Source organism: Leucopleurus acutus (genome assembly GCF_964270905.1).
Source record: "Leucopleurus acutus genome assembly, chromosome: 7".
NCBI classification, from domain to species: Eukaryota; Metazoa; Chordata; class Mammalia; order Artiodactyla; family Delphinidae; genus Leucopleurus; species Leucopleurus acutus.
This window is the reverse complement of record NC_139150.1, coordinates 23,914,352-23,933,169: the sequence shown is the minus strand read 5'-3', so window position 1 is coordinate 23,933,169 and position 18,818 is coordinate 23,914,352.

The following is an 18,818-nucleotide window of genomic DNA, read 5'->3' as shown; positions in this document are numbered from 1 at the left end:
GCGGCCCTGGCAGGATTGCGGCCCAATGGCCCCAGTGGTGACCAACATAATAACATACTCTTTAAACTGGCTTTTCCTCTTTCCCTGTTTCACTTTCTCTTGTACCTCACTCTTCTGGGGCCAACTCCCAAATAAACTATCTGCACTCAAGTCCTTGTCTCAGCCTCCATTTTTGGAGGGAACTCAGGCTAAGTTTCAATTGTCAATCCCACCTTCTTCTCCTTTAGCTGGGAGCAATACTATCTGATGCAGATTCATGTTGGGAGAAGATAAACTAGAAGAAATAGGCTGGGATCCTGTTTTTAAAGTCCTTAAATGTCATCTAAGAAGTTCGGATTCTATTCTGTAGGGAAGAAGAAAACTGAAAGACACTGAGTATGAGATTGACATGATCACACTGTTTAAGATCCTTTATTGGCCCAAGACTTGAAGATTCTCTGAACTTGTTTCTTTAATTAATAAATTGCAAAAGTAGCCTTTCCCTACTTCACACAGGGACCAAATTATGAAGACCAAATTAGATGGTGCACATTCCACAGGAGCTAAATAAAAGTAGGATGTTACTATTATTACTTCAATCTGAAATATGTCATATGTTAGCATGGGAACTAAGCATGCCAATACTTTTTAAAAACCTACTTATTTGTCTATTAGAATTTCCAACTGTGGCAACAGTGTATTTTCATTCCATGGACCATGGTATCCAAATGCTATGTTGGGTTATATCTACAAGATAACAGAATAATAAACTCTAATCTAATATATCCGTAAGGAACTATAGGTTCTAAACTAACAAGGATCTTAAACAGATGGAAATGGACCTTCTAAGACTGATGGGGAAACTGTGATGCCTCAGGCTCCCTTTATCTTTCTGCTCTGCCATCTCGAGAGTGTGGCTTCCATCTTCACACCAAGATGGTTGCTGCAACTTCAGACATCATGTCCACTTTCAGGGAGGGGGAAAAAAGTGGGAAGGGAAAAGGGTGAGTCTTCAAGTTGAGTCAATGCCTCCTCTCCAAGAATTTCCTGGAAGGCTCATCTAATGATGTCTATTTATGTCTCACTGGCCACCCTTTAAGCACAAGGAGAGTGGGGAAATGTAGTCTTTTAGCTGGGCGCAAGTCATCCCCAAATAAAAATCAGGATTCCATCAGTAAGGAAAAAGAAGAGAATGGGTATTGGGTAGGCAATTAGCTCTCTTGGCTATACATGGTGTCTTGACAAGAGCCCTGGATCAAATCCTGGATTCAAATTTTACTTTTGCTAAAAATTTGTACTTTATAAAGATTTGCATTTTACAAACCATTTTGAGAATTCTGTGAGATAATCCATATAGTATGCCTAGCATAGTGCCTGGCAAGGTATAGATGCTCAATGTATACCTGTTGAATCTAAATCTAACAGTACCCTGTACCAGGTGCCAGGCTAGAAGTGAGAAACAAAACAGGACATAATCTCTGCCCTCAAGGAACCATGAGTGTGTGAGTGTGTGAGTGTGTGAGTGTGTGTGTGTGGGGTGAGATGTGTCACACGGGTTCTGCGCTGCTCCACCCAGATCCCCTTTTTGGTACCCTCGTACCTGTACCCCAGGTGCTAGAAAGAGTGGCTACTGACGGCTATCAGCCACACACCTCAGTGGGAATTGCCTTCAGCTGTAGAGAATTGCCTGCCTCCCGGTTCCGCTCCCTCCTAGGGGTGGTCCATGGCCAATGATTGGCTAATGCATGGTAAAAAGCCAAGCCCCTTTGCTTCAATTTTGGGGCAAATCTGAAGGGCTCCAGAAGTCCCCAGAGGATCACCTGAGGCTCAGTTACACCTGCATTTCACCTTTCTTCCCCAATCCAGTCCTTCTCTCCTCACTTTCTTTTTTTCTTTTTTTTTTTTTTTGCGGTACGCGGGCCTCTCATTGCCGCGGTCTCTCCCGCTGCGGAGCACAGGCTCCGGACGCGCAGGCCCAGCGGCCATGGCTCACGGGCCCAGCCGCTCCGCAGCACGTGGGATCTTCCCGGACCGGGGCACGAACCCGTGTCCCCCGCATCGGCAGGCGGATCCTCAACCACCGTGCCACCAGGGAAGCCCCTCTCCTCACTTTCTTATGGGTGTATCTCTTGAAAACATCCCTCAGTCACTCCTCTGCAACCCTCCTTCTCAGAGCCTACTTCCAGGAAAGCCAATCTATGACACACGAAAAGTTACCGCACAGGAGATTTCTCAGGTGTCTTCGGTCACAAAGGCTGGAACTAGAGTCATCAGGACAGCTGTTCTCGTCTCTTTCCTCACTCCCCTGCATCTTCTCTGCATGACTGCTTCCTGACAAGCCAGGCTTTCCATGACCTCTGGTGGTCCTGATGCCATCTCAAAACATCTTTCCAACTTCATCTTCAACCGCTAACTCGCTCATTCTCTGGGTATTTCTGTACCAGTTCCTACAAGAGAGCGTTTGATTGGCCCAGCTCACCTTTTCAAGTCAAGCCACCTCATAGGCTGCCAACAAACCTTGAGATTGGCTGACTTTGGGTCAGGGACCCACCTCCAGTTCAGTCAGCTGTGGTTGTTGACATAGGGGGTGGGGAAGGCTCGTGGCTTTAGGGCCTCCCCTTCAGCAGGGCTAGTGGGGGGATGGGTTGGCTTTGTGAGTAAGGACTCCAGTATATTTATAAAGGGTGGTCTCAGTGCAAACGAAGCCCTGAAAACCCAGGTGAAAGGAAAAGGCAAGAATCAGAACACTGTGTCAAGCAAGGAGGCAGGGCTGCTGCCCCCGTGTTCTTGGCTAAGGAGAAAACCAGCCTTGATTTGGAAAGAAAGGTTAAAGGAAGCAGAGGGAAGAGTGGGTATGTGTGGAATGAATCCACATGGGTTGGCTCAGCCCGTTTTCAAGGGAAGTTGAACCCCAGACATCTGACCACAGGAAGAAAGCAGGGACCTGGGGCCAAGAGCAGGAGAGAGAAGGGAGACGGCAAGCAGTCAGGTGTCCCTGGGACCGGTTTAGTTACTTTTTGTTCCCTCAGTACATGCTGTGCTCCATGGGGACACCTCAGCTTGCCCGTGGGGCAGGTGCTCCCAGACCACGTGCCCAGCACTTTGAGTGTTTTCTTCCATCTCCTGTGCCCTTAATAACAGCCTCTGGGTCTCAAAAGTCCCCACACCTCAGCTTCCTCCGGCTCCATCTGAGGGAGGCACGGTACAACTTCACGTCTGAGGATGCCCACAGCTACATTTTTACATTGCTTTGACCCTTTCACAAACTGTAGGAGATAGGACAAGAGACATTGTCTGCCTTTTATGATGCTGTCCAGTTCGGTAGCCACTAGCCTCCTGTGGCTTTTTTTTTAATTTTTAGTTTATATTGGAGTATAGTTGATTAACAATGTTTTGTAGTTTCAGGTGTACAGGAAAGTGATTCAGTTAGCCATATAAATGTATCTATTCTTTTTTCAAGTTCTTTTCCCACTTAGGTTATTATAGAATATTGAGCAGAATTCCCTGTGTGATACAGTAGGTCTTTGTTGGTTATCTATTTTAACTACAGCAGGCCTGTGTCTTCTTAAATTTAATTACACTTAAATAAGATATCAAAATTCTGTCCCTCAGTCACACTGCTCACATTTCTGTGCTCAGTAGCCCTGTGTGTCTAGTGGCTGCCATACTGGACAGTGGAGACAGAGAACAGTTCCATCATGCTAGAAAGTTGTGTGGGACCTTAGGACCTGTGCTGCCTTAGAACATGAGCTTCCAGTGTGCATCCGTCTGGTTCTCTATGGTCATCCTGGTTCCTGCATCAGCGCTGAGCACAAATCACATGCTCAATAAGCAGCTGTGGAATGAATGAATTGATGAACAGACCTCCACTTGCATAGGAGAGAAGAAGACTCCAAGAGGTGTTACTTTCATGGTTGGTCCAGAGAATATGTGACAGAGCTGGGACTCCAACGTAGTCCTTCCACTTCCAAGCACAGGCCTTGTTCAGCCCCTCCCTGATTTTTCACCAACCTCTGACAGGAGGAAGTGGTTCGATGCTGTCACCTTAGCAACCTGCTGTAGCTGATTGGAAAATCACCTTATTTTTTTCCAGTTTTATTGAGAAATAATTGGTATTCATCACTGTATAAGTTTAAGGGGTACAGCATGATGGTTTGATTTACATATGTTGTACAATGATTACCACAATAGGTTTTGTTAACACCTATCATTTCATATAGATACAATAATAAGAAAAGAGAAAAAGCAATTTTTAAACGGTAAATGTTACAAGGGATGAAGATTTAATAACTCCACCTCTCTTTCCTCATCCCCTCCCCCAAATTTTATCCTTTTTTTAAACACTTTTTTAAAATTATTTTATTTTATTTATTTTTTGCCTGCGTTGGGTCTTCATTGCTGTGCGCGGGCTTTCTCTAGTTGCGGTAAGCAGGGGCTACTCTTCGTTGTGGTACACGGGCTTCTCATCGCGGTGGCTTCTCTTGTTGCGGAGCACGGGCTCTAGGCGCGTGGGCTTCAGTAGTTGTGGCACGTGGGCTCAGTAGTTGTAGCTCACGGGCTCTAGAGCGCAGGCTCAGTAGTTGTGGCTCACGGGCTTTGTTGTGCCGTGGCATGTGGGATCTTCCCGGACCAGGGCTCGAACCTGTGTCCCCTGCATTGCCAGGCAGATTCTTAACCATTGCACCACCAGGGAAGCCCTGATCCTACTTTCAATTATATCAATAATTAGTGTTTGTATCACTAGTTTGAACAACATAAGCATTGTTCACTGCAGAACCTATTAGAAAACTGTGATTACATGTCCTTATTTTTAAATTGAAGTATAACTAACCTACAATTCTATGTTAGTTCTAGGTGGACACCATAGTGATTCAAAATTTCTATACATTACAACGTGATCACTACGAAAAACCACTTTAGAAAAATGGCTCATGGGCTTCCCTAGCCCATGTACCACAACTACTGAAGCCCGTGCACCTAGAGCCCATGCTCCGCAACAAGAGAGGCCACCGCAATGAGAAGCCCGTGCACCACAACAAAGAGTAGCCCCCGCTTGCCACAACTAGAGAAAGCCCGCGCACAGCAACGAAGACCCAATGCAGCCAAAAATAAATCAACTATTTAAAAAAATGGCTTATGATTTCTGTTCTCCAAGGTAAGGGGGAATAGAAAAGGGATAAAATATAGAAGAGTTGAAAGAAAATTTATTCATTTTTCTAACACTAAAACCAGGTCAGTTAACATTTGGGGATGTTTCCTCCCAATCCCTTTTCAATACAGAGGTGTTTGAGGTTTTCCACAGGGTTGTGTCTTCTGTTTTTGAAAATTGATTTTCCAGGAAGTTACTTAGGCCAGAAGCTTTCTGCTTCTTTCTCCCAGCCTCATCTTGAAGCTTCTAGGCCCCACTTCTCTCTTTGGATATCGGCCTAATCATGGATTCATAGATATATTCCCCTCCACGAAGCAAGCATGCCACAACCTTGATCAGGCAGAGCTCAAGTCAGGCGCTAATAGTATATTAAAGCTGAGGGCTCGGGGCTGGAGATTTCATACCTGCCTGTGAGGGGAGTCCAGCCACTGGCTCTGTGCTCTCAGGGAGATGAAAATGAGTTACCTGACTTAAAGAAGCGAGGAGTCACCAAGGCTGCCTCTCCGTGGGAGCAGAACGAGAAAACCTTACCTCCTGCCTCCGGGCAACGTGCCGACGTGGAGTCTGAGTTCCCATCACTTGTATGGTATGAGGTTTCCAAGTGGATTCCAAGTGAACAAGTTAAAACTCGTCCAGAACTGGTAAAACTCAGGGGACCTCAGATTCCATGAAGTTCCAGGATAGGGACACTTCCACAGTTAGGAGTCTGGGGTGCACACAGAAACGCCATGAAGATGGGCTTGTGATCCACGTATAACCCACATGAGAGCCCCAAGCAGTCAGCAGCTGCAACTCGCACAAGACTTTGCACCCCAAGAATTAAAGATAATAAAACAACCTGAAAGAAACTTTAAAACAAGCAGGTTTAAAATGTTTGAAGAGATAAAGAAAGGAAGGAACAGATACTTTAAGCCTAAAGCCAGAACAGAATAGCATGAGAAAAGAATACATGGGCTTAAAAAGTGTCTACATAGAAATTCTAGGAAAGATATAATAAAATTATTGAAGTAAAGGGAGCCCGTGAATTCAGAGATGTCGGGGGAAATGGGACTGTCCTTTTAAAGGATGTTTCTGTGAAAAACAGTTGTTAAACTTCCCTATGAACTAGGCACTGTTTCAGGGGTTTCAGCTATATTAACTCATTCAATCTGCACAAGCTCATGCAGTAGGTCCCATTCTGGGGAGGCAGGGAATATTCTGACTGACCTGTGGGTGGGCCATCCCCAAGGCAGTCAAGGAATAAAAATAAAATGTTATGTATAAAATAAATCACTTTACATGGATTATCTCATTTAGCCCTCATTTAATAATCTCATTAATCCTCACAGCAATCCCTCTAGGCAGGAGTTATTATCACCCTCTATTATGTGGTTGAGGAGACGAGCTTACAGCCATTAAGAAATTTCCCTAATGTTTACACAGTTATCAAGCAATGCAGTTGGGATTTAAATTGAGGCAATTTGAATCCACCATCCAAGCTCTTAACAATGACGCTAAGGAAACAGTGGTTGTTCATTTCGATTCTAGTTTTATGCATTACTTAATGTTGACTAGGCAATACAGTTCCTGATTCAAAATGTACCAAAGGGTCTATAGTAAAACATCTCTCTCCTACCTCTGTGCCCCCCTCAGAGGCATCCAGTGTTCCCAGTTTCTTGTGTAACTTCCAGACTTACATTGTGCCTTTAGGAGCAAGTGTCTATATAGTTATAGACAAGCCTATCTATCTGTATACATGCATGTTCGTTTCTCCCTTTCTACACAATTGGAAGTTTCCTCTATACCTTGTTGTTGTCTTGCTGTTTTCATTTAACACTTTATTTTGGAGTGCATTCTGTATTAGTATATAATAATAACAATACAATAATAGTATAGAATATTTACCATGATTAATATTATAGAACAATATACAAGTATAGAATAATAATAATGACAAAGCAATAAGGGGCGTCCTCATTCTCTTTTTAAAATAAATTTATTTATTTAATTTTGGCTGTGTTGGACCTTCGTTGCTGCACGCGGGCTTCCTCTAGTTGTGGTGCGCAAGCTTCACACTGCAGTGGCTTGTCTTTGCGGCAGAGCACGGGCTCCAGGCGCACGGGCTTCAGTAGTTGCAGCTTGTGGGCTCTAGAGCACAGGCTCAGTAGTTGTGGCACACGGGCTTAGTTGCTCCGCGGCAGGTGGGGTCTTCCTGGATCAGAGCTCGTACCTGCGTCCCCTGCATTGGCAGGCAGATTCTTAACCAGTGCGCCACCAGGGAAGTCTTCCTCATTCTTGTTTATGACTGCAGAAGACTCCATTGTAACTCTGTATTATAATTAACTTCACTAGACCTCTATGCTGGGCATTCAAGTTGTCTCCAATCTTTGGCCATTACAGTGCTGTTGTGAATAACTGAATATACATGAGGAATCTGTTCCTAAAGTTTGAGTTGCTAGGTCAAAGTAATGTGCATTTGTGAAGCTAGGTTGTGACTAGTTAAACCTGTGACTAGTTAAAAATCATGGGGACCTTATAAAAATTATTTTTTTCTGATTATAAAAAATACATGGTAATTATGAAAAAAACTTAAATCACCCATAATTCATAAATCCAGAGATATTCACTGTTAACATGTTGGTACAATCTTCTGAGTCCCTTTTCATGTGTATGCACATACACATGTACATACCTTGGAGATCGCACTATTTATCTAGTTTTTTTTGAGTTTTTACACTGAACATTATATCATAACTATTTTTTATCTTATTTAAATATTCTTTACAACTGGCATTTCATGATTGCATACTATTCCATTATAGGACCATAATTTACTTAACCCATATCCTTGATATTGGACATTTAGTTGTTTCCAATTTTTTCATATTTTAGGAAGCTCTGCAATGAATATTGCTGTATGTAAATCATTGCTTCCGTCTGTCTGATTTCCTAGTCACTTTCTATTCTAATCATTAGAATCAATGACTAAAAGTAGTTTTTCCTAGTCATGTTTTATTCCAGTCATTAAGTCAATAGTTAGATATAGAAGTTAAGCTAAAGAATATCAACATTTTTAAAGTTCTTAATATATACTGTTAGTATGTACTTAATATATCCTGTCCTCCTGGTTGTACCCATTTATACTCCAACATCCTCATCTCACCACTTCCTTGGCAACATGGAGTTTTATCTTATAGGGAATTCAGCAAAAGGTGGCATCTGTTTCTTTGTTCTTATGATTATATATGTAATGCTTATTAATTATTATAAACAATTGGAAAAGAGAAAAACTTAGAACAACCCATAATCACAAAAATTTGATCTAATCACTATTAAAATGGTGTTGACTTTCTAGGCTTTTCTCTGTTCAAATATTTTCGATAAAATTGTCATTAAATATGCTTCAAAACCACAACTTTTATTTTTGCCAAGTTTAAGCTAAAAATGGCATCTCTTATTTGAATTTGTTGCAAATATTTTTCTCAGTTTCTTTTTTTTTTAAATTTATTTTATTTTTGACTGCGTTAGGTCTTCGTCGATGCGCGCAGGCTTTCACTAGTTGCGGCAAGCAAGGGATACTCTTCGTTGTGGTGCAGGGGCTTCTCTTTGCGGTGACTTCTCTTGTTGCGGAGCATGGGCTCTAGGCGTGCGGGCTTCAGTAGTTGTGGCATGTGGGATCAGTAGTTGTGGCTCACTGGCTTAGTTGCTCCACAGCATGTGGGATCTTTCCGGACCAGGGCTCCAACCCATGTCCCCTGCATGGCAGGTGGGTTCTTAACCACTGCGCCACCAGAGAAGCCCTTGCAGTTTCTTGACTGCCTTTTTATTGTGTTTATGATATTCTGAATTTTTATGTGATCAGATCTAGAAATCTTTTTCTTCCATCTCCCCTATCCCCTCTAAAAACTTGTTGCCATGGGGATAAGGGTGATAGGGTGTAAAGTGACATAGAAGAGGAACAGTGTTAGGGAGCACAGGATCCTAGTTGAGGTCAGCCATGTAAAGAGTATTGGCCTGCATCCATTCAACAGGCATTACTGGTAACTGCTTATCACTATGTGTGTGTCCTTAGGGGCACAGAGATGAACCAAGCATGATTCTCTCTCCAGTAGGGAGATAAGATGAGCATGACCAGTGACTCGAGAGGCATCATATTCCAAGCCATCACAGAGGAGGAAACATGGCTCTAGTTCAGGAAGGGGCAGGCAAGGAAGGCTTCCTGGAGGAGAGGGCATTTGAGGTGGACCTGGACGACTGGGAAGGCGTGTGGCATGTGGATATGAGGAAAAGAAAAGATAGAACTAACTGCAGGAATTGCTAAGGGTAGAAGTTGTCACATTCCTGTCGGGTTGGTGGGGGGTGGGGGCAAGAAGACAGTGTTGGGAGTCCTAGGCAAACAGACCCTCCTCCTTAGAGTAGTGGACAAATACAGGCCGTCTCGAGCTCGCCAAGGAAGAGGTGTCTTAAAACAGGTCATCACCTGGAACTTCCCTGGTGGTCCAGTGGTTAAGGCTTTGCCTTCCAATGCAGGAGGTGCAGGTTCGATCCCCAGTCAGGGAGCTAAGATCCCACATGCCTCATGGCCAAATAACCAAAACACATAAACAGCAGCAATATTGTAGCAGATTCAATAAAGACTTTAAAAAATGGTCCACATCAAAAAACATCTTAAAAAAGAAAAAAAAACAGGTCATCTTCTGATGAAGGTTCGGAATTCCAAATTGACCTATCCATTTAACCCACATCATATCTGCAACATTAACCAGTAGAATACTGTTCGAGAGTGATGTCAATCAAAGTAGAAACAGATTGAAAGATCTTTCTTGAAGACGTGTCCTTGACGTAATACAGTTTAAACTGGAATAAGATGAGGCAGGAATTTGTAACTTTTGGGACTCTGGAGGAGGCCTCTGGACACTCTCCAGGCATTTATGCAATGAGGCCAGCATATCAAGTGCTTTGGCCAGTGACAGGTTCATTACAGGGCCTGACCTAATTGTCAGGGCCCTTTCGCCTTTACTCAGAATAACTCTTTCTTTTTCTGGGGAGCTGTTCCCACTCTTGAGTCCAGTCGAGTTGTGTGGGGATGGGGCTGTGACTCACTGACCAACCCCAGGGTCGCAGTGATCGGTCCAAGGGGTGAGCCCTTAACCTGAATCAGAATGCTCCCCTGAGAAGCCCTGAATGGGCGTGGAGAGAACGCTCGTTCCTTTCTGGTTTTGGAGCTATGGGGATCAGCCATCAGCCAGGCCATTTGAAGGCATCAAGATAATGAAGACTGAGAGAAGCAGAAACAAAAGGATTTAAGAATCCAATCCCTCCACTGAGCTGTCCTACTTCCTGAAGTCTTCCTTCCCTTCTGACACTGCCCTAGTGTCCTGCCTAGGAGCCCTCCTTTTTGGTTTAAGCTAATTTGAGTTGGCTTCCTGTCACTTTCAATCAGAAGAATCCTGTCTGACACAAGGAAGAGTTAAAGTCTGATTCTTACATTTAATTTCACTGCAAAGTTCAACGTTTTTCATTTTTTAGTATATGTGCATCAGTAGCAATATTCCAGCTTTTTAAAAATTATATAGTAACTTTTAGAGTAATGCATGTCCATTGCAGAGACTTAGACTATACCGATAAGCAAAAAGAAAAGGAAATCCAGCCACTACCCTATCCCTAGAGACAGCCACTCTTAACATATTGGGATTCCCCACCCCCTCTCTGACTTTTTGCTATCATCTGTGTATCTATGTATCTATGTATGTATCTATTTATCTTTGATCTGTTTTATGTCCTTTGATCTGTCATCTATCTATCTATCTAAAACAGCAGCAGCCGAGACAGCACTTATTATGCACCACGAATGGTCTAAATTTCCACATAATAACTCACTCTTCACAACAACCCTATGACATAGGTATTATTATCCCCAGTTTATAGATGAGAAAACTGAAGCTTAGAAAAGCACAGAAAGGTTAGAAAACACAGGCTCACAGAGGTTAGAAAACAGAGGTGAAACACAGAAAGGTTAGAAAACACAGGCTTAGCTGTCTAACCCCAGGACTTAAAACTGGCAAATGGTGAGGACCTGGGGTTTGAATCTAGGTTGTTTTGCTCCCCAATCTATATTTTTGGCCACCACAATATACCGACTTTATCTATAGTTAGAATCACACAGTAATGCTATTCTGCATCCTGAGTTACTTAGTTATCAAGATATCACAAGATTCTTTCTGTGTGTGGATATCTATATCGACTTTCAGAGCTACCCAGTATCCCATAACAAAAATGCACCAAACTTTATTGAACCAGACTCAGACTGATGAGCATTGAGATTGTTTCCAAGTTTTCACTATTATAAAAACATCTCACTGCCAGGACACATTTAAAAACTGTCTTGATGTCATAAGCAAAACCTTTAAATTATTCCCTTAGGTCAGGTTCCCAGAAGTGGAGTTACTGGGTTGGTGGGTTTTCAAATGGTTTTATCATTTTGACATCTGCAACCACCTACTTCTCAGAACAACTTAGGGGACTGATGACACTGTTTTTTAGTTTAGCTTGTTTTTTTTAACAATTAAAAAATTGAGATGAAATTCACTTAACATAAAAGTCACCATTTCAAAGTGGGCAATTCAATGGTTTTTAATTTATTCACATTGTACAACCAACACCATTCTCTGATTTCAGAACATTTTCATCATCCCCCCAAAGAAACTCGATACTCATTAGCGGTTATTCCTCATCCCTCTTCTTCCCAGCCCCTGGCAACTTCTGGTCTACTTTCTGTCTCTATGAATTTGCCTTTTCTGAACAACACAAATTAATGCAACCATACAATATGTGACCTTTTGGGTCTGGTTTTGTTCACTTAGTGTGTTCTCAAGGTTCATCCATGTTGTAGCATGTATCAGAACTTTTTTCCTTTTTATGGCCAAATAATGTTTCACTGTATGGCTAGACCACATTTTGTGTATCCATCTAACAGCTGATGGACATTTGGGTGGTTTCCACCTTTAATCCTTTATGAAGAATCCTGTTATGAATTTCTTTATTTAGTTCTCGATGTTATGAAGAAAAGAGAGAGGAGAGCTTTTCCTGAGATGAGGCAGAAAGAAGATGATAAAAGAATTTGTGGGGGAGGGCTCACCAATTTATTTAAGTAGTAAAATATAGAAATAAAGGCGTTTGGAGGTGGAGGCATCTGTGGGGAAGGGATCAGCTCTCCCTGTGCTTTTGGACAATGCCTACATAAGCCAAAATTAGAATTCCTACAAGCTCTTTGTTATTGAGGACGACCCAGATTTAATACGAGAAACAAGGAACTGCTGAAGGACTCTAACATTTTTGATTTTAGAATGTATTTTTCTAGGCATCTCTCAGTTGTTTTTGTTTCAGGTCTCTGAGTTTTTATGGTTAGTTTATAAATAGCATGCATACCTTTTGTTTAGAAACTTGACTTACTGGCCTTGATTACTATCAAGCCTGTTCTCATTTACACACCTCTGCCTTTGCCAGGTAGGTCTCTCACTGCAACCAAAACCATGCACCTGGTGTCTAAGGTGAAATCTAAGAGCTAAGTTCCTGGCCAGGGCCCTGAAGGTCACTCTGACCTCACACTCTGGACAGAGTCCAAACAGGTCTCCTCTGTGGGCAATGCCTTTACACATCATGTAGTTCTGTTGTATTTTTTCCTGGCTGTGTCGTGTATATTTTAAAACATTTAATCTAATTTTTCTTCTCCCCTTTTCTTTTTCCTGTACTTTTTATAGGGTATGCTGATAGCTGTCACATACAATTTAGTCCATATAGTATAGGAAATTGAGATAGATCATGACCTAGGAGAAAAGGAATTGCTGCTGCTGTAATTGATAAGCGTCCTGGTTGACCCCTCTTGGGGAAGGGTGAGCAGATTTTCAGTTGTATAAGGGATGGTCGTTCCATGTCAGGCAGGCACACTGTTACGTTTTAGAAGTATGGGAAGGGTATTAGAAGGCAGAAGGAGTGGATTATAGTGGACATTTGGTTTTGGTCATCCAGCTTCTAAATTTGGAAACACTTCTACCACATAAGGCAGAGATCCCCTCCTGCATCTCCCATTACAGACCCTGAAAAGGCCACATGTTTGCATTCCAGCCTCCCTTGCAGCTAGGTCTGGGCTCATAAGCTAGGTTCTGCTAGTGAGAAGCATCTGTCCCAGGACTCAGAGATGACAGGCAGCAGGGACTGTGTGGGTTCATTCTCTGAGGGTGGCAGCTGCAGGGGCAGCCCATCCAGTGTCCAAAGCAGGATGGGGTTCAGTGGTGTTGTGGTGTCAGCAGTTCACGCAGTGGAGTCCACAGGGACCAGTTCCGAGATCTGATCTTGACATTGATACTGGCCATACCACTTTAGAGCACCACTTACCACCCTTCCCCTTCCTGCCTGGGGTATTCCGTGTGTGTGTGTGTGTGTGTGTGCGCGCGCGCGCGCGCGCGCACGCGTAGCAGGAAGAGGGCAGGAGAGAGACCTTTCCTCCCTTTATTCACAATTGTCTGCTTGGCATTAAATGATGGGATGGAAGTTAAAGCCTCTGAGGCATGAGGCTTACTTTCAGAAAATGTTCAGTTGGAACCTCAGGCTTGGCACTGGGTGGTAAGTGAGCAGTTCTGAAAGACAACAGGAATGATGGACCCATTTCTCAAAGTACAAGTGAGACATGGATGGAGTTCCAGGTGGGGTGGAGTGTTTCAGCCTAGGCCAGAAACCCATCAAGCTCTGAGGGGTTTTCTTTGGGGCTCCAGGGCAGGACAGATGACCGAATGGTTCCCTGGGTCAGTGTGAGGAAGTATGGTTGCAGCTGCTGCTGGGCACAATTTGATTCATATCGTCATCAATGGAGGAACAGAGATGCCAAAAATGTGAGGTTGCCCAGGAGCCACCTGGCTGAGGGGTGGGATGCATAACTCTGGAAATGCATTGGGGTGGGTACTGCTGATGGGGGCTGAAAGAGGGTATTCCCTTGCTCCTGCCCCATCCCACTACCCCACCCTCTCAGGAAGGAGAAGCGTTGTTCCCTCAGGCTGGAGGGGGCCAGGGTAACGCTGAACACTACTAAAGAAAATAATGCATAACACCTGTGCTGAGACCACCGACCAGCAGAGGCTGACGTCCAGACCAAGGTTGGGGATCTCTCCTTAGCCCCAGTGTGCTGCCCTCTTGGTCTCTCTTGCTTGTGGGGCTCTAGGGGAGAGTGAGGTCTCCGAGAGTTCAGGCAGGCAGAGGAGGGGTGGGGAAGTTCAGAACTTGGACCTCTGGTTACAATTATGATCAAATATATGAATTCGCTGCTATGGACTGGATTGTGTCCTCCCCCAAATTCCTATGTTGAAGCTCTAACCCCCAGTGTGATGGTATCAGGAGATGGGACCTTTGGAAGATATTTAGGTTTAGATGAGGTCATGAGGGGCCCCCATGATGGGATTAGTGCCCTTATAAAAAGAAGAGACATCAGGGCTCGCTCTATCACGTGAGGACACTGCAAGAAGGCGGCTGTTTGCAAGCCAGGAAGAGAACTCTCACCAGGAATCGAATCTGCGGGCACCTTGATCTTGGACTTCCTGGGATCCAGAATTGTGAGAAATAAATGTCTGCTGTTTAAGCCACCCAGTCGATGGTATTTTGTTACTGCAGCCTGAGGAGACTATGACAATTGCATATTCACCCCAGATGGGCTATTTTAATAACTGGATTTGATTACAGAAGTCATTTGAATGGACTAACATTCAAACAAGAGTGGCACAGGAGACATCTACTGTGGCTGTTTGCAGTGCTCAGGACCCAGAAATGCCTACACCATTTTTAAGAGTAAACTTTCACGTTCAGATACTTTCAGAAACGTTACACGTTCAGAAACTTTCACGTGAGACTCCTCTGACTGGTTTACATGTGTCCCTAATGTCAGACCTCAGACTCACAGAACAATCTCTTCATCTTCCCCACACCTAGTTCTCCTTGTTTGCAGCTCCCACACCCACCCAGTTGACCAACCTTGAAACTGGCCCCATCCTTGGCTCCTCCCTTGGTACACCCACCAGTTATCAAGCCATACCCCTTCCTCTTAAATATGTCTGGACTACGACCACCTACCTTGTCTTCACTGCCACCATTCCTCCCCGGACCTCTGCCGCTGCGTCCCAACAAGTCTTCTTTTCTGGCTCTTCCTCTGTTTCGGACAATGATGTTGGAAGCCCTGGGGTAGCCTAAGGAGAAATTCTGGTGGCTTCCTCAACCACGAGAGGAATCTAGAGGCGTAGGGACTAACTAGCAAAGGATACAAGGGTGGCCATAGAAGAAGAATGACCTGTATTCTTTTTTTTTTTTTTTGCTGTACGCGGGCCTCTCCCTGCTGTGGCCTCTCCCGTTGGGGAGCACAGGCTCCGGACGCGCAGGCTCAGCAGCCATGGCTCACGGGCCGAGCCGCTCCGCGGCATGTGGGATCCTCCCAGACTGGGGCACGAACCCGCGTCCCCTGCATCAGCAGGCGGACTCTCAACCACTGCACCACCAGGGAAGCCCATCAGTCTATTCTTATTCAAATGATTCATGTATGTAATGGATGAGCGCTGATGATGTTAGGAGCTGTCAGTGCTGTTCTTCAGGATGGTGGGTCAGTTTTGCTTAAGTGACATAATTGCACTTGTTCTTGTGTGCTGGGTCTTGAGCAGTGTTAACTCCTCATATGTCAGCCCTTCAGTAGATGTGAAGTCAAGGGATCTGTAGGGGAGGCTGCTAATTGTGCCCTAATAATCATTTCCCTTTCTTCAATAACAAAACTCCTGAATTTTGGTTGGGTAGAGTGCCATCCAGAGTAAAGACTGCATTTCTTCACCCCTTTGCAGCTAGATGCACCCCTATGATCAAGTTCTCGCTAACTGTGTGTTAATCAAGTAGTCTATGGATCTTTCAGGAATTATCTTTAAAGGGAAGGGGCATTCTTTTGTCCCTTTTCCTCTTTTCTTCTGGCTGAAACATGGATGTGATGGCTGGAGCTGGATCAGCCATTCTGGACTATGAGGTGAAGGTGTACGTTGAAGATTGGAGGGGTGTAGGTCCCAATGATCATGGAGCCACTGTACCAGCTCTGGACTCCTGTGTTTATGTGAGAAATAAAACTTGTACTTTGCTCCAACCACCTTTACTTTGGCTTTTGGATTCAGAATTTGATAACTGATAATGGGATGCTTCAAATAACATATAAAACGTAGCACTGGCTTAGTGGACTTGGTAGGCAGTGGACGTCAAGAATATTGTCTTTTATATAATGGCTAAACATTTGATGAAACTGGATGGACCACATGCTGACAGAGGTCATGGCAATAGAGGAAATGGTGGGAGAGTGATTAAAGTGTGAATGTTGCTCCTTGTTGCTTTTCACAAAGTCATATAAAAGTGAGATGAACTGGGGCTAGAGCCAGATAGCCTGCAGCAGAGATGGAAGGCAATCCTGCTTTACCAAGGGAGGCACGGTCTCTAGCCTGTAATCAAAATTGATTAAAGTCTTGAAGCATAGAAAATGCCAACAGGCTCTATTCTCCAAACTGCAGCTATTAAGAGCAGTGGCCTTGAAGTGGCAGCCTTAGCAGGAGACAGGCTGGGGCAGCAAGCCATTTTCAAGACTTCTCTGCCGGAAAATGCAAACCAGTAGCTCCAAAGATCAGACTGTGGGTGTTGCCTTCCCACCCAAACTTCTTGGTCAGGTGGCCCCACAGTCGCTACCTTCAAGTTGAGAAGAAACACAGGCAGAGCACAGAACACCGGTCTAGACCAGATCTTTGGCTGTGGGTACTTGGTGGAATTCTATTGGCAGAGAAATCACAACCCTGGGCACCTCCCAAACTGCCCCAGGAGTAAGCAGGGCTACAAAAGCTCTGTAGCCCCACCTTGGATGTGGCCAGGGAGGTCAGTGGACAAGGAGTCCCTCCCAGAGTGGGACTGGGCTGTCAGGTGACCATCCAAGGGACTCGATGGCCGGCCAGAGGCTTCTTCATTATTCCTGCAGTGGGCTTGGGCAACCCCTTGCAGCAGTGTTTCCTGTTCTCTCCTGTTATGAATGAGTTTTCAGTGGCCGTTTTCCTGTTTCTACTTCACGACTGTTTATGGGCTATGTTGGGAGAAAATAACTTGAGTGAGTTTATAGGTCATTAGACCACAAGAAGCCACCCAGAGCTGACAGAGAGGACCACAGATCACTCAAATGTGATTCTGGCTTTAGATCCATGCCATACCTGGCTGGGGTTTGAGTTGTCTACCTCAGGGACAACGTGAGACAAGAAAGGTGACACCAAAGGGTTGAGCCATGGCAGTGACCACTAATTGTCCCTCAAACCCATTCTTTCCTTGTTTCTCAGAAACAGAACTCCTGAATTTTTATTTTATTTTTTTAGAGCTCTTTTTTTTTTTTTTGACCACACCATGCAGCTTGTGGGATCTTAGTTCCCCAACCAGGGATCGAATCCAGGCCCTCGGCAGTGAAAGCGTTGAGTTCTAAGCACTGGACCACCAGGGAATTCCCAGAACTCCTGACTTTTAGTTAGGCACATGGCTTCTTGGAATAAAAACTATCTTTCCCAGATTCCCTTGTGGTAGGTATGGCCCTGTAAATTCGGATTGATGAGACGCACACATTCACATGACACGCCCTGAGGGAAGGGTCTTGCTTTTCTCCTCCTCCCTCCTCCATTCTGCCTGCTAGAATGTGAACACGACTGGAGCTGCCATCGCGGACCTCAATGTACAAGCTGCATACTGGGAATGGCCAAGTAACAAGTCAGAAGGAACCTGAGACCCTAGGGATCATGCAGCCACCTGGCAGCCCTGCATGGGAGAGGGTAAAGAAACTTCTACTTTGTGTAAACTACTGTTGTCATGACAGCTGAATCTATTTCTGATCTAGAACTTGCCACACAAGGTCAAGGCTGTCCATGGTCATCCTTCACCAAGGGAAGGTGGAGATGGCAGAGAGGACTCTCCTCCAAGAGAGTTAACACTTACTTAAAAAAAAAAAAAGCAAACAAAATGAGAAAACATTTCCAGAAATCAAGACATCAGAACAAAAATGTCAACACACAATAACAGTGTTGCATAGCTTGAATGTTTTTATATTGATCAAATTGTTTTTCAGTAGAGTCACTGAAAGAACAGGTCAGAATGAAAAACACTCCAACTTTACAGACAAAATATTGCTAATCAATTAAGATACTTTTCAAAACTACATGACAACACAAATCCCTTGGTTGCTCTAGAGGGAACGTGAGTTATAGAGATGCTGGACAGCCCGGCCATTGGACTCCCTCCCTGCTTGGCTTCCCAGGCTGAGGTCAGAGTCTTTGCCAAGGTCTGAGGGACCAGCTCTTGGAGACAAGTTCCAGAAACGTGATACATCTCTCTCCAGTAGCTTACTGGAGGTTTTGGTTTAGGATTAACCTTGACTCTCTGGAATAGACTCCCAGAACGGCAGATGTTGAAAAAGACCAGAGCTCATCCCCTTGAGCCCAAACTCCCCCTTCTACTTAGAAGGAAAGTGAGGGCTGAGGGCGACACATCTTGTCTAAGTCTAACCTAGACCCACGTCCTGCCTCTGCCCACCCTTTCCCATTGATGCTGCCTCTTCGTTGCCTCCGGTTCTACGATAACTTCTACGAGGAACAAGAAACATCAACCAGCAACCTGGCAGCAACAGCAT